At 42.9% G+C, this 16,879-nt stretch overlaps 1 long non-coding RNA gene across 1 annotated transcript; it reads right to left on the bottom strand.

The window, feature by feature from the left end:
• Positions 1 to 1,888: 1,888 nt before the first annotated feature.
• LOC311228526 lies at positions 1,889 to 16,091 on the bottom strand. Its single transcript, XR_014619666.1, has 6 exons — positions 16,040 to 16,091; positions 14,442 to 14,539; positions 13,270 to 13,305; positions 11,668 to 11,768; positions 2,393 to 2,447; positions 1,889 to 1,950 (listed from the first exon to the last, which is right to left on the bottom strand). It is a non-coding gene; the product is annotated as an uncharacterized lncRNA (long non-coding RNA).
• Positions 16,092 to 16,879: the final 788 nt, after the last annotated feature.

Below are 16,879 nucleotides of genomic sequence, written 5' to 3'. Positions count from 1 at the left end.
GCCTCTACTTCCTCAGGCGCCTAAGGAAGTTCCAAGTCAGCCAGAAGATCCTTAAGAACTTCTACTCATGTACAATAGAGAGCATCTTGACCGGCAACATCACCTCCTGGTTTGGGAATAGCACTGCACAAGACCGAAGCAGACTACAAAGAGTGACACGTTCAGCCGAACGCACAATTGGAGGGGGGCTCCCCACCCTCCAGAACATTTACTACAAGCGTTGCAAGGGCAAGGCTAAGAGAATCATTAAAGACTCCAGTCACCCGAACAACTGCCTCTTTGAACTGCTGCGGTCAGGCAAGCGATACCGGAGTCTCAAGGCGAGCACAGAAAGACTCAGAAGAAGCTTCTATCCCCAGGCCATCAGGCTGCTAAACGAACAATGAATGAACACTACACAACAACAACCACCAAACGCACATAGCACACACATCCACACGCACACACTCACTTTAAACAAACACACTGTAGCACCCACTCCACACACTTTATAGCACACACCCACTTTAAACAAACACACTGTAGCACCCACTCCCCACACTTTATATTTATGGATGAAGGATTGCACTACAACTCGTACACCTTACTGTAAATTGTACCTAAAATTGTACCTCATCCCATTTCTGCTTTGCACTAGATAGTACTGTACATTAGTACACTGCATAGTATTGTGTATTGTATATTATATGGTAACTCAGAACATTGTACATATGTCTATACCGAACACTGTGACCTCATTTTTCTTCTTCTAAATTCATGCTATATTATGTTATTATGTTATTTGATACTATCTTGTCTAGCACAGTCTCTGGAGCGTAACAGTAAGAAGCATTTTGTATGAAAGTATTCTGTACTTCTGTATGACAACTATTAAAGAACTTGAACTTGAACTTGAAGTGGGTGAGATGTTAACATCCCAGTCCATTGAAGACGATACACTCGATACAGTCTGGTCACAACCAGGTCATGTTCAGAAAACCGAGAGTCACCACTAACAATCTGCCGGTAATTCCAGCATTTCAGTTTGGATTTCATCAGCACAGTATTTGATGGCAGAAAAAGAGTTAAGCTACAGATGGCGAGACTAGGATGGGCTAATAATTACCTAGCAAGCACCAAGTTGTAATAGAGTGCATCTTATTCTGGCCAGAGGTTCTTCTACAGCTGACTCTGCTTGCATTCAGCAACTCTGAAAAACAAGATTGAAGAGGTTGATGAGAAACTGCACAATTCATTTCACTGAAGACGAGGACAAGTCCAGGTCATGTTCAGAAAACCGAGAGTCACCACTAACAATCTGACGGTAATTCCAGCATCTCAGTTTAGGTTTCATCAGCACAATGACTGCTGCAATTCACAAGAGGGTCAGTGCTCGTTAAACCTACCTCTGGAGACGTCACCTTCAGACAACTTCTCTGGAGACGTCACCTTCAGACAACTTCTCTGGAGACGTCACCTTCAGACAACTTCTCTGGAGACGTCACCTTCAGACAACTTCTCTGGAGACGTCACCTTCAGACAACTTCTCTGGAGACGCCACCTTCAGACAACTTCTCTGGAGACGTCACCTTCAGACAACTTCTCTGGAGAAGTCACCTTCAGACAACTTCTCTGGAGACGTCACCTTCAGACAACTTCTCTGGAGACGTCACCTTCAGACAACTTCCTCAGGCTAAATCCCAACTGTAAGAAACAAACCGAACGTTATGAAGGCGATCATATGATTCACATAGAAGCCAGTGCAGGTTTGAAGCCTCAGAAGTTACAGAATCGTCAGTGTTGCATCAGACTCTTCCTATTTCATGTTTACATCACAGACTAAAGGTGTGAGGAACTAAAAATGTAACACTTTCAGTAAAGAACCATATAAGAAGCACCATCAAAAACACACCTTGCCGTTTCCCCAGTTTGTCAGCTGTTGGAGGCCAAAGACCAGCAGAATCACAAGACCTGAAAGAGATTTCTCTTAGTACAATGTAATGGTAAAACAATGTGCCATTAATTAGTGGTCTTGGATCAGAGACACCAATCAGTCATGAATTTTCAGACTGGGGCGGTAATAGAAACTCATCACTTCTCAAAGATTTAGTTTAGGGACTAGGAAAGAAATGAGAAATATTAATATCAACACTGAAGAAGGAACATTATAGTTCCGAAACATGTTTGTTTCAGGCTGCGATTAAATATACCAAAATCTGAGAGTGCTGGTCCAAGCGTATTGCTTTCTTTTTCTATTATACTCGACGGGATTTCAGCACGCAGTGTTATAATTTGTGAGCGCAGTCTATCTTGACTTTTAAATATTAATAGTGTCCAATGCTACAAAATGCTTAACGAGTTTGCATTAAACAGTTCACTACCACACATTTGTGAATGAGAACACATCACATACCAGTCAGTTAAAACGGGACCACAGGAACTCTCAAGACAAAGCGTCCCATCTGCACCTGTCAACAGAAGAAATTTTAAATTATTTAGACTAGAAAGCACCACCATGCATACAACAGCAGATTCTAGTTATAGTTAGGGATGGGAATCGAAAATTGGCCGATGCCTGGAACCGTGTGCCTCCCGTGACTTTCGATTCCCTTATCGCTGCCAGGTTTTCAAAACAACGGTAGCATGTAGCCATGGCAGACTTATTTGATTCCTTAAGGGCTCGAAAATGCCTGGATTTTGGTAATATGCTCCCGAAATGCTCCCGCTGTTTGGCTACTTCTATGTGCAGTGAAAACGACTTGAATGCTTTAGAACCTAGTCATTGATTTAGGTCAGGGCAGGGTTCGAAATTAACGGGGGCTTGGGGCAAAATGCCCTCGAAAATTGACCAAATGCCCTTGATAATCAGTTAAGCGGGGCAAAAAAAGCCCCCGACAGTTTACTAATTATATATATAATTATATATATGCTCTACAGTGCGTATTTGCCCCTAATAATATGTGTGTGTGCACACCGGAAAAATCATTTACTTGCAGTGCGAGACAGACGAGTGATTGTGAAGATTACAAAACAGCTCCACTGTTAATAGTTCAGATTGAAACTGGACTGAAATTCAGTTTTTGGGTGGAATGTTTGTTCCAAGGAGGAGGGAGGCGGGGCCCGGTGCGTGTTACAGGGAGATGCTTCCAGGCACTTGAGAGGTGCGAACACAGAGAGAGCGCTCTGCTCTCATCAAGCATTACACTGCTATCTTAACGTTAGCAAGCTAAGCATCTGCATAGCGCGACCCGTGTAACGTTAAGTAACTTGTGTTCGGCGGGGAAAGACCGTTCCATTTGTAACACAACTACAAAGAATAACATCCAAATCCGATCCCGATGCGCATTTCCTTCATTCCACAGCGCCGAGCGCGCAACGTATTTCATTGATCGATCTGGCCAGAGCCTATACTCAGAAACGTTGCGTGTGTGGGGTTTTTCATCAATTTGAAACAAGCCTCTTGACTGTTGGAATTAGGGATGTTAAAAATAAAACATCTAATAATATTATTCAATATTAGACATTCATTGATCCAGAGGCAACCGGTTATTCGTCTGCTATTTGTAGATGTATCAAGAAAACAACACAACTTGCCCTCAGGGACAATAATATTTAATCTATTTAGATAGAGTATGTATGTATTATTTACAGATAATTGAAGGTACGTACCTCAAAACATGAAACCAAGCCATGATGTCACACATCGTGTGTGTGTGTTACTTGAACAATTGTCACTGTGCTCCTAAATTTCTGTGTGCTCCTAAATTTGTATTTAGATTTTATTTATTAACATTTTATTTAGGAGCACATGTGCTCCTTGGGAAAAAGGTTAGCGTAGAGCCCTATATATGGAGACATTAACATTACGTTATCAAACATAGGGATGAAGACTGTAAAAAAAAGTGTCAACAATGTTTTATAATCTTTATGTTAATTTTCATTATAAAAATATTGTGCCCCCGAAATACAAAAAAAAGCCCCCGAAAAGCAATTAAGGGGGGCAAAAAAAGCCCTTGAAAAAAAATGTTAATTTCTAACCCTGGGTCAGGGTGAGCTAAAATTAGCCGCGGAGCTAACGCTATCTAACGTGAGCTAACGCTATTTAATCAAGCTCACAAAGAGAGATAAACAGCTGACAGCGGATAGTACAGGTACAAATACAATAAAATAGCAGGTGGGGGCTGTTGTGTAAACCTTGTACTCTTTAGTTCACATATAAGAGCCGCAGTGTTTGTTTACAAGTCTACACTGTAAGCCAGGAAGTACCATGGTGGTGCAACATACAAATGTGTCCGTGTAGCAACACAAGCCAATACCTTATAGGACAGGGGCCCGGGGAGGGAGCTCTGTCTCTGTCTGTGTCTGTGTGTGTGAGACAGAAGTCGGAGGAATAACGACCTGTTATTCAATAGATTAAATTAGTTTAAGAATAAAAAAATAAATACATTTTAAGAGAATCTCAAATACATTATTTTATTTAAGTGTAGGCTATAGTTAATGTTTCTGACATGGGGGCTCAACAATAAATGACAATCAGAAATGTCAAGTTGCATGTTGTTATTCTAACCAGCTTAGACCCCTACGCTCTGCATCTTCTGGCCGCCTCAGACCTACTCCTATCCAAGCTCCGGGAGGGTCATCAAAGAGAAGTCGCCTATTCTCAGTCCTTGCCCCACAATGGTTGAATGAACTACCCACCCCAGTTAGGACAGCCGAATCACGTCCAATCTTTCGCCGTCGACTAAAGACGCACTTCTTATATCTAATATATCAATACAATATATCTAACCCTAACTAACCGTACTGTCATGCACTTGTCCTAATAAACTAACCTACACTCAGGGACCGAAACTAGAGCGCCACCCGCCATTTGCGCTCAGTTTTTACGTTTGGCGCCTCCCACTGAGACGTCTGAGCGCCGTGTGACGGGCTATCAAATAGTCATGTGAAAACCGAAAATCATGATCCAATTCTTTAGCGGAGTTCTCACTCGCTGTCTCAGCCGACATGAAGCGCGCACCGCACACTGCTGCTAGCCCCTCCCCACCTGTTTCTGTATGCCTGCATGTAAACAGAGGCTATTGCCTCCGAGTCACCGTGACGTTAGTTAGCACTGCTGCTGCTGCTGCTAATGCCTGCATGTAAACAGAGGCTATTGCCTCACCGTGACGTTAGTCTAGTCAGTGTGGGACCTTCGTGAGATAACGTTAGCTACCGTTACAAAATGACCCAGTCAACTATTCACTTAGTTTAATACACGAGGCATTGTGTAACGTTATCCAGCCGGCTAGCTACGGATAGCTCCCGACATCAACAAATCCTCCAGCAGTAGTCCAGTGCATAATACCTCCGTTGGCTAGGTAACTAGTCACTACGAAATGTCGCAGTAAACTAAATACCGTAATTCCTCTAATAGTAACCCTGGCTTGTATTTGTTTCAACTGTAGTGGGTACCAGGCTTGTATTAGGAGGAGGCATGTATAAGAGAGAGGCCTATATTTCTAATTTTCAAACGGATCATAATGAATAAATCAACATTTTGTGTCAGTTTGAACCCAGTAAAATGTACTGGGTTCATTTATTGAAACCAAGTACTGTATGAAATAGTAAACAGTGCAATTACAGGTGGTCACTGGTCATTTCAACGTTTTCAAAGTGAAATCAAGTAACTAGCTCAGTATGCAGCTCAGTATATTAGTAACCCGGCTTGTATTAGGAGGCCGGCTTATAATTGCTTAGCTCAAGAGCGCACCCGGCCATTAATAGAGACCCGGCTTGTATTTGAATACCGGTTACTATTAGAGGAATTACGGTAGTTCACTGAGGCGTTGCCCCAACGCCATCCAGCAGTAGCTACAGATAGCTCTTGGCATCAATGTCCCTGGTTTACATCGCATGAGTGAGGGCTGCTGACTAGGGTCCAGGTGCAGCGACGGAGAATTCTTTTGCATGCTGAATGTAGCGTTTAGGGTCCAGCTGCACCCCGGAGAATCCTTGCTGGAGCTGGAGGCCACTCGAGTAAACACAGACAGTGGAGCTGTTTGCAGACAGCGAGGTGGCGATGTCTCGCAGATAACACAATCACAAGTATGATTATATAATATATATATTTTATTAAAAAAAAATCTATATAAAATAATAATAAAAAAAAATTTGTATCAAAAAAAGTTGGCGGGTAAGAAATATGCTTGGCGGGTAGATTCTTCCCATCTACCCGCCACTGGCCGGTGAGTCAAAAAGTTAATTTCGCTCCCTGCCTACACTGTAGCACTCAACACTTTGATGAACATTGTTGCTCAGCTGATAAGAGTAGTGCCCTTCCTGATGGCTTGTCGTACAGAACTTGTAAGTCGCTTTGGATAAAAGCGTCAGCTAAATGACTAAATGTAAATGTAGTTCTGTTGCATTTCCAATTTATTTATGTAAATTATAAATTGATCAGGTATCGATAAGGGTATCGATAAAGAATCGAATCGATAAGCAGAATCGATAATGGAATCGTATCGATAAAATCTAGGGATGCCCCGATCACGTTTTTTGCCACCGATACCGATCACCGATCGTCTTGAGCCATATCGGCCGATACCGATCCGATACCGATCGTTTTTGATTAATAATAAAAAAAAAAATTTATTATTAAAATTATATAATTTTTTATTTTTTTTTATAAAATATATATATTATATAATTAGACTTGTACTTGTAGTTGTATTATCTGCGAGACAACGCCACCACGCCACAAGTCAAAATGCTCGCTATCTCCACTGTCTGTGTGTACATACTCTGCTTTGATCAAATCACATTCGGCTCTGCAGATTTACCCTAGGCTCTGCAGATATACCCTACTCCCTCAGCTATCCCCGTTGCGTGTAGCTGTTCCGCAACAGTAAGTGACTTCCGGGGTAGGCCTGATTGGCCCCGACAGGCACGTGACGCGCAACTTTCTCTGCCGCGCGGCACGCTCCGCTCTTGCGGAATGATGTAACCGTCCAAATCCGCTATGACTCTCATTCGGCGCTTTAGCTCACCTCGCAGAGCAGCGGTCCTGCGATCCTGCGGTCCGTTGTTGACGAGTTCGAATCCCATTGAATTTTTTTTTTTTAACGTGATTTTTTTTTTAACGTGTATTCTTTCGCCGGTTAAGGTTAGGCATGGTTAAGGTTAAGGTTAAGGTTAGGCATTGTTTCGGAGTTGGTTAAGGTTAGAACGGTTAAGTTTAGGCGCTGTTAAGGAGCTGGTTAAGGTTAGAGTTTGTGTTAGAGAATGGCAATATTCTTTCTATGGTTAAGGTTAGGCATGGTTAAGGTTAAGGTTAAGGTTAGGCATTGTTTCGGAGTTGGTTAAGGTTAGAACGGTTAAGTTTAGACGCTGTTAAGGAGCTGGTTAAGGTTAGAGTTTGTGTTAGAGAATGGCAATAGACAGCCTATTTCCGCGCGACAGCTCTCAGCAGCCTCGTTGCGCGTCCTGAGTTTGCCGCGTCACGTGCCTGTCGGGGCCAATCGGGCCTACCCGGAAGTCACTTACTGTTGCGGAACCGGTACACGCATCCCCGTTAGTGACTGCGACGCAAGCCGGGCTTCGAATATGCATCGAATGAGTGTTATAAGACATTGATATCAGGAGCCGTCTGTAGCTACTGCTAGCCGGAAATATAACGTTAAGACAACGCCTCAGTGAACTATTTAGTTGAATGGGACATTTCGTTTTGAACAGTGAGCTAAGCTAACGTGAGCTAACAGAGGTATCATACACTAGTACTAGATAACTAGACGATTGCTGGAGCATTTGTTGATATCAGGAGCTATCAGTAGCTAGCCGGCTAGATACCGTTCAGTTAGACAATGCCTCATCATGTATTAAACTAAAAGTGAATAGTTGACTGGGTCATTTTGTAACGGTAGCTAACGTTAGCTCATGGAGGTCCCGTCCCACTAGACTAGACTACTAGACCCGTGTTTACATGCGTGCGGGAGGAGCTGGAGGAGGAGCAGACGCGCAGCACTGTGTGCAGCTCCCGGTGTCTGAGACAGAACTCAGCGAGTGAGATCTGTTTTGACGATAGGCGAAAATAAAGCATTATCACCGATCACCGATCGCATATTTATACTGATTATCGGCCGATAACGATCGGTGGCCGATCGATCGGGGCATCCCTAATAAAATCCTATCAATTCCCATCCCTAGTTATAGTGCATTAGATTCTCATGAAAAGCACTGCAGGACAATCCGTTGATTTACAATAGTTTGTTGCGGATCAGAGAGGGGTATCTCAGTCATTGCTCCAACACCAGTTTTTACATGTCAATCAGGACTCCAATAGCAGCCCTTTCACACCGCCAGCTCTGCTTCTAGCTCCAGCTCCGTTCTGGAGCCTCTGAACCTTGGTGCTCTCTGGCGAACCAGCCTGCGTTTACACCTATTTAAGCAGAACCAACGTTCCACTGTCTGTCATCAACGCGGGGCGTTACTCAGGCGGAGGTAAACACAATGCGTGGAGAAAGGCTTAGCGAGTCAGTGCACACTGTATACGTTTGAAATGAAATCATTCCAGCAAAGTAGGCTTCTATTATCCTAATTACTGTTTTAATGGGTATCATAGTAGTAAGTCCTACTGTAGAACATGACATCATAATTAATGCCAATACTGGACGACAAGCACAATTGGCTCTTGACATGTGTAAACTATGGATTAGTCAGTAATAGGAGTGGGAATCACCAGTTTCATCACAATACGATATCGATTCTTTAGACAACGATACGATATTATCCGATATCGCACAGTCTGCCACGATACGATACGATTCAGGTGCCTGCGATCGATATGAGACAATATTATATGCCCATTTAACACAATCAGTAACATTTACATCAACAAAAAAAAGGCAATGGAAATATCATTTGACATTTTTATTTTTGAGCTCTTCCAGACATTTAAATGAAAAACAATCTATTGTTTTTAATACAAATAGACCTCCTGTTCACTGTTTTTGGTTCGTTTCTTTTTTCTCTCGATATAATATCCTATTCACTGTCACAGAGCTGTATTTTGGCTGGAAAAGCCGGCCAGATCCTGTTAGTGGGGCTATCCCGAGAATGCACCCTCCTTCCCAGTCCCCACTTCTCTGTCTATGGCTCTGGGTTAGCTTGTTAGCTTACGCTAACGTAACGTTATCTTCGATCTTTAACGCGACGTGGGCATAATGGAGTGGTGAGGATTGCAAAGCAGGTTAGATGCATTGGACCTGTTGCGGAATAAAACAGCAGGGACATGTTTTGGGTCACAGAATAGGCACACTAGTCTTGCTCTAGTAGCGCTCTAGACGCTACTGCTGTGTGCTGTTGATGTTAAACAGAGTTTCACAACACTGGGCGATGATGTCGCCGGATTTTCAAAATAAGAGCAATATGAATCGATCTTTTTACGTTGCATCGATCCTATTTGATTATTGATAATAGATCGATATATCGATCTGGAACGATGTATCGATCTGGATCGATGTATCGTCCCACCCCTAGTCAGTAACAGCTAACTTCGGACCGTTTAGCTCAACGGGTTAGTCCCAGGTTAAAATCTCGGATAAATTTTTTTTTTTAACGTTAATTCATTTATCCACTCTGGTTGGATGGTGTATTGTACTCGTGCTGTAGAATGACAATACATTTGAATTGGATGTCGTCTTGAGATCGCTACCTGTTGAGTAAGGCTGACCCCTATTAGTCGACTAATCGATCGAAAGGAGCCGTAGTTGACTGCCAACCTTATTCAAAAATATATATATATCTTTTTTATAAATCATTCTTTCCAAAAGAAAGAGGCCTAGAAGCATGGCTAACGCTAATGGCATGCATACCAGAGGCTAACTGCCTAAGAAAACAGGCACAGAGGCACTGAAAGAGGATTTCACCCATCTAATGAACACACTAGACAAATATCAACATGTATCCATCAGTGGACCAATCTTTTGCAGAGGACGAGAAGCCTTCCGTCGACTCCTTCAGACATTAAGCACCCCCACAGCCCAAATGGAATGATACAAAAAATATATATTTATCAAAGTCGCCTATCCAAATCCTTAGTGGGGGACAGCCCTACTGTTGAGTGGATCAGCATGGTGCAATGCTGTTTTATATAGGGCACAATAATTTCACCACTGTCGTGTTCATATGGTTGTGATCCACTCAACAGGTAGCAATTTCAAAACGAGATTAGATTAAAATGTATCGTCATAATACAGCACAATACACCATCCAACCAGAGTGGATAAATGAATTAACGTTAAATAAAAAGGTTGTGTAACCAAGAGGTTTGAACCTGGGACCATTGGATCAGCAGTGCCACCAACCAGTTGAGCTAACGGTCCGACGTTAAGTGTGACCGACTAATCCATGGTTTACAATTGTCAAGACGAGCGCAATCTCTGCTGCGCCACCCAGCCGCTAGCCTCATCTATTCTCAAAAGTAACCCAATAGAAAATGAATACAAGGCAACAGCCATTGCCCATTAGGGATGAATCATGATAATTAAGATTCACAACCCAGTTTGTCAATATTGTGACATTCACAGTCGAGAACGCAGCTGTGACCGCGTCCCCGACCGCCAAGAACCTTGGTGTTGTCCTTGACGACCAGTTGAACTTCTCTGCTCACATCGCAGCGACAACCAGAACCTGCAGATTCCCCCTGAGCAACGTCAGAAGGATCCGCCCCTTCCTGACAAAAGAAGCCACCCAACTCCTCGTCATCTCGCGCCTCAACTACTGCAACGCACTGCTCGCTGGCCTCCCGGCCACTGCCACCAAGCCTCTTCAACTCATTCAGAACGCAGCAGCCCGCCTGATCTCAAACCTACCGAAGTCGGCCCATGTCACCCCACCTCTCAGGGACCTGCACTGGCTCCCCATTGCTGCACAAATCCGCTTCAAGGCCCTCGACCTGGCATACCGTGCGGCAAAGGGAACCGCTCCCGCCTACCTCCGGTCAATGGTCTCTAACTACACACCCTCAAGACCCCTACGCTCTGCATCTTCTAACTACACACCCTTAAGACTCCTACGCTCTGCATCTTCCAACTACACACCCTCAAGACTCCTACGCTCTGCATCTTCTGGCCGCCTCAGTCCCGCTCCTATCCGAGCTCCGTGAGGATCATCAAGGAGAACCTGCCTTTTCTCAGTCCTTGCCCCACAATGGTGGAATGAACTACCCACCCCAGTTAGGAGCCGAAACCCGACCAATATTTCGCTGTCGACTAAAGACGCACTTCTTCAATAATTATCTGAAATGAAAAAAATTTAAACTCTAACCCTACTGTCATGCACTTGTCCTAATATACTAACCAACACTGTAGCACTCAACACTTTGATGAAGATTGTTACTCAGCTGATAGAGTTGTACCCTTCCTGCCGTCTTGTTGTACAAAACTTGTAAGTCGCTTTGGATAAAAGAGTCAGCTAAATGACAAAAATGTAAAAGAAAGATTAATCATGTTGCAAATTTACATAACTTTACCATTGGATGAAGACTGCTAGAAGATACATCGCAGAATGTTGAGCAGCGGGTCCCGTTTTAGACATTATTTAATCTCACATCCGTTCTGAGCAGGTTATAGTCATGAGTACCAACACAAGGCAGCAGGTACACTGAGTACCAAGTACTACCAACATGAGCCAGTAAGCGTGCAGGGTCACCTCAAGTTGTTGGAAGACATCCTCTTGGATCTCAGCTCATAACCACCATCTTGGTGCTTCACTTCGGCCGGGAGAGGCTCAAAGCCACCACTCAGAAGGATCTACAGGGAGACAAACCATCCAGGCCCAGGTGTTTAGGATCCAGTGTGGATTCTGGTTTGAGGGGGTGGGGGCTTGGTAACAACACTGGGATCAGAGTAAGATTCAGTCATTGCCCAACAACCAGCACCCTCTTTACAGGATTCCAATAGTCACCTTACACCTTCAAGTTCAGGGTTCTCAGTGACATACTGGGCCAATAGAAGAGGGGAAATATGACTGGCTTAAGGAGGAGACGATACTCCACGACTGATGTGACTCCACGATTCATCACTTCCAGCATCCCAGCATCATATACATTTTAGCTGATTTAAAAGAGTGCAAAATGAAATTCAAGGACTTTCAAGTACCTTCCTAAGCACCATTTCTTATTTTAAAAGGGCATTTAACCTCTAACACGAGATCACATCATAAATCAATCTACAGACTTTTTTCTTCAAATGTATCCAAGAGTAAAGACCAGGAGTAAAGACCCTATAACCATGTCACAACAGCAGTTGTGTATATTTTCAGTGATAAGTTTGTATACCAATAGGTTCAAGCGTTAGTGAGATTAGTTTATGGAATGTCTTATTAATTTAGCGAATATCCACCATTTTGAATTAGCGACTCATCGCGGATTGTAGTCATGAGAGGGTGTACAGTTCCATTCTTAAAATGGATATGGCTACAGAAGGTAGACACTAATTGCGCTCCAATCTATGCCAATAACGTTCGTTTTGTGGTACAGAATCCAGAGAAATAAAAATGCATACACAGGTAATTTGCTTGCAGGAAGCTAGAATCGGCTGGGTACTGTAGTTTTTCTAAATGTCAACGCTCATCGAGAGCTCTGGATGCCCTCTTCTCAGACTACATTCGGAGACGTTTAGCTCATTCAAAATGGCGGATATTTTCACAATTATAAACGCATCCCATAAACTAAAATCTCACTAATAACACTTTACCCCATTAGTAAACAAACCTATTGTTGAAAATATACACTAGGACTGCCGTTGTGACATGGTTAGGGTCTTTACTCTTGGATACATTTGAAAAAGAAAACGCTACTTAATGTCAGTTTGGAGAGATTGATTTATGACGTGATGTCATTTGCGGTCCGCCGATGGACCGCTCGGCCTAAAGAGGTTAAGGACCTTGTGCGAACCCTGCAAATTCTGTACGACAAGTCGGCAGGAAAGGTACAACTTCCCTTATTGAGGCCTTCAGCCATCGACTTGAGAACCAGAGACACAAGATGGATACCAGTTTCCCTTCAGTGCGTTCAGTAGAACGTTTTCCAGCTTCTTACCTTAGCCTAGCTTAGCACAAGGAAGCAAAGCGTAAGGGTTAGCCTAGCTTAAACTTCAGGAGAGGTGTTAATTGGACAATGCCTAGGTTAACCGGTAGGGTCCACTTCCATTCATTGTGCTAAGCTAGGCTAAGGTGCAGCCAGATTACTATATACGACTCCCATACTGTTGGTGTTGCTTTAAATTGTGGTCAAAAGTTGACAATACTAACCTCAAATGGTCACTCTTGGTTTAGGATTGGAACAGTCTGAGAAAAGAAAATCCAAAGTCATTCAAGCTATTCCCACTACTAGGGCAGCCATTTTGTGTCACAACCTAGTCAATTCCCACTCAGACTGTTGGTCATTTCAAACATCTGGTCAATGTTAGCATTCACTGTCGAGATAGAACAAATATATATACTCCTTTGGTTCATTAGTGGAGCCTTCACACCACATTGAGTTCAACCTCTTAACACTTCGCAGCCAACCACATATATATACACGTTATTGGGCGCCAACGGTTAACGGCCAAAAACGTATATAAGTTTTGGATTGCTCCCCTTTTTTTGATTTTATTATCCTATTCAATGTCAGGGACCTGTATGTTGCCGTTAAAAGGCATACTTGGACTCCGAAGGTGCAGTACCGGTCAGATCCTGCTAGTAGGCAGTATAGAGAGTGCAGTAAACCATGTTCCAGACCGGGTGCTACGTTTAAACCGCTCCGGGCGGACTTTATCGTGGACCAGATGGCGATCAAATAATTGGAATATTCTTTTTGGAATACCACCGACCACAAGTAAGGACAATCTGACATCAATTTCAGCTTGATCGTGCAAGGTTATCATACCACAATCTGACGTAAATTTCAGCTTGATCGTGCAAGGTTATCATACCCATCCCCCTGATCGGCATGTGCTGTGGTAACGAATTATTTTACTGGCAATCAATTAATCAGAAACGACCCCCGGCTAGCGGCTCCTTTTCCGGGCTCTTAGCAGACTTCTTAGCTTAACATAACAGACCGACAGTAAGTTTGGGGGAACTAATGGGATAACTGGGGTTGCAACAAAAGTGCAACTAGGGCTAAAAACACAATGAAATAAAATAATAAATCCTAAAAATTTATTAAAAAAAAGGTATAAAAAAAACGCACCAAAGCAAGAATTGGGCGTCGACGAGTTTTTATGATCAACGTCGTCGAAAATATTAATCCAATTCAAGTATGTAGTCTGCAAATTAGTCGTAAGTAGGGACAGAGATCCAGTTACTGTGGAAAGCAGACGGGCTTCTCTACCAAAGAACTTTCAGTCCTTCACCAACACAACAGCTGGGATAAGCCGGGGCTCAGCGGTTTGCGTGATGGTTTTTGGTCGACCGGTGAAATAAGAAGTCATAAATACCTGCGTATGGCTTCCCAGTTTCTGGAAGAGCTCGTAGATCTGGTCCTTGAACTCTCCGCTCAACATCTCGTCCAGCACAAACATGTTGTACTTGGAAGCTGGGCACGACAAAAGAAGAACATTTAAATGATTGAATTCACCAGATACAAGTGTCAAATCCTATAGACACTTTCATACAACCCCCTTGCATCAATTGTAAGTCCAAATAGCTTCGTCCAAAAATATAAATACATCTGGCCTCCCTTTAAAGTTAATGAACTCCGTGACCCCAGTGCTTTCAGGATCTAAACGACAGTGTTCAGCCAGTGATGTTTCTGATCATGGCTCCAGAGCCTGGTGTTCTGAACACTCCAGCCAGCAGAACGCTGTCTGGGGAAACAGAACACTCAGGGGATTCCAGAGTCAGTTGACACGCATGGATTTCATCATTACACAGCGTCTTTTATTATTATTATGAGGGGGGGGGGGGGGGGGGGGGGGTGTCATGCTACCAACCACAGTAGGCGCCTCATCGCGCAGGTATTTACATAGTGGAGTTACATCATTTTGAGTAGACTGAAGGAATGAGTCAGTGTTAATAGTTTAAAATACAGAATTTATTAAAATATATATATATTTAGTGTAGGGCTGTCCCAAATACCATTTTACAGGATTTGAATACTCCTTGGTGTTTCCGAACGCGTATTTGAACTCTAAAAAACACTATTAAAAACAAGATTAACATTTCATAATTAACCAATCAATTACAAATCATAAGTGTTGGCTACGATTCTGTACTATCCTGTAGCAACCAGAGACGTCACGTCAAATTCCGATCACCGTTGTACTACCAGTATGCTTCTGCGTTGTATAGTGTGTACGTACATTCACACAGGGAACCGATCTTTTTCGTTTATTTACAAAAAAAAAGTGTGTGTTTTAATAGACTTCACTCTTTTATTTTGAAACCCCCCGACCGGAAGTATTAGTCGTTATCGCTAGAAAGAAAGAAATCTGATGAAAGAGAAATTTACGTTATAAAAAGGCAGATAATTCATTGACTGTTTTTGCTGCACGCCTGGTGATACTAAATCCAGATTGAACTCTTGCCATTTGGCCCGATCCATAGACGTGCGACTTGGCCATGAGGTCATTTATAGGCCCGATATTCTATATTAAAATTGCATGCGTCCGGATGGCAGAATTCAGTACTGCATCTACAAAACTTCCTGTTAAAATCATCTGCCCTTTATTAATTTGCTTAGATTTTTGTACACGTGATCTCAAGAAGGTGCTGAATGAGCTCAGTGGCAATTTTTCATGTCTGGTAAAGAATATTTATATTCTCCTTTGGTTCATTGCAACAGACAATATTTCTGACGCTGGGAACACATTCCCGGAGATGTCCCTAAATACCAAGAACATGCAAATGGACCAATCTTTCATTTACTTATGTATTTTTAGGTGGATTTTCAGAAAATATGGCTAGGGCTTAAGAGGTTAACTATGAATGAACACAACACTAAGTTAACATCTTTTAGACGTTTGAAAACCTTGTTCCACTGAACTTGATATGGTTCTTTATTTTACATGGTTACTCAATTTACATGAACACTCACCTTGAAAAGCACCAAGTAGCCAAACAGCACATCCTTCTATGGCAGCTCAGGCTTGTAAATGACATCTAGGAAAACAAAAGTTGGTGAGATGTTAACATCCCAGTCCATTGAAGACGATACAGTCTGGTCACAACCATGTCATGTTCAGAAAACCGAGAGTCACCACTAACAATCTGACGGTAATTCGAGCATTTCAGTTTAGGTTTCATCAGCACAATGACTGCTGCAATTCACAAGAGGGTCAGTGCTCGTTAAACCTACCTCTGGAGACGCCACCTTCAGACAACTTCTCTGAAGACGTGACCTTCAGACAACTTCTCTGGAGACGTCACCTTCAGACAACTTCTCTGGAGACGTCACCTTCAGACAACTTCTCTGGAGACGTCACCTTCAGACAACTTCTCTGGAGACGTCACCTTCAGACAACTTCTCTGGAGACGTCACCTTCAGACAACTTCTCTGGACGCGCCAACTTCAGGCTGAATCCCAGCTGTAAGAAACAAACAGAATATTATGAGAAGAGACCCAGGGCTTCCGAATAAAAAGAAAAACTACACTTCCCAGCTCACGCCAGCTCCCATCAATCAAAATCAAGATTTTTTTTCTCATGATAATCTCACGGGTGGAACAAACCTGAACGTTATTAGAACGCAGTTAGTTTCTCTACCTAAAATTTGGCCCGATCCATAGATGTGTGACTTGGCCATAACAAGGTCCTTTATAGGCCCGATATTATATAGTCATAGATCAAATTGCATGTGTCCGGATGGCAGAATTCAGTACTGCATCTACAAAACCTCACGTTTATCATCTGCCCTTTATTCATTTGCTTAGATCTCT

The sequence above is a fragment of the Notolepis coatsorum genome, assembly GCF_963971535.1.
Source record: "Notolepis coatsorum genome assembly, chromosome: 5".
NCBI classification, from domain to species: Eukaryota; Metazoa; Chordata; class Actinopteri; order Aulopiformes; family Paralepididae; genus Notolepis; species Notolepis coatsorum.
This window is presented reverse-complemented; position numbering and strand designations above follow the sequence as displayed.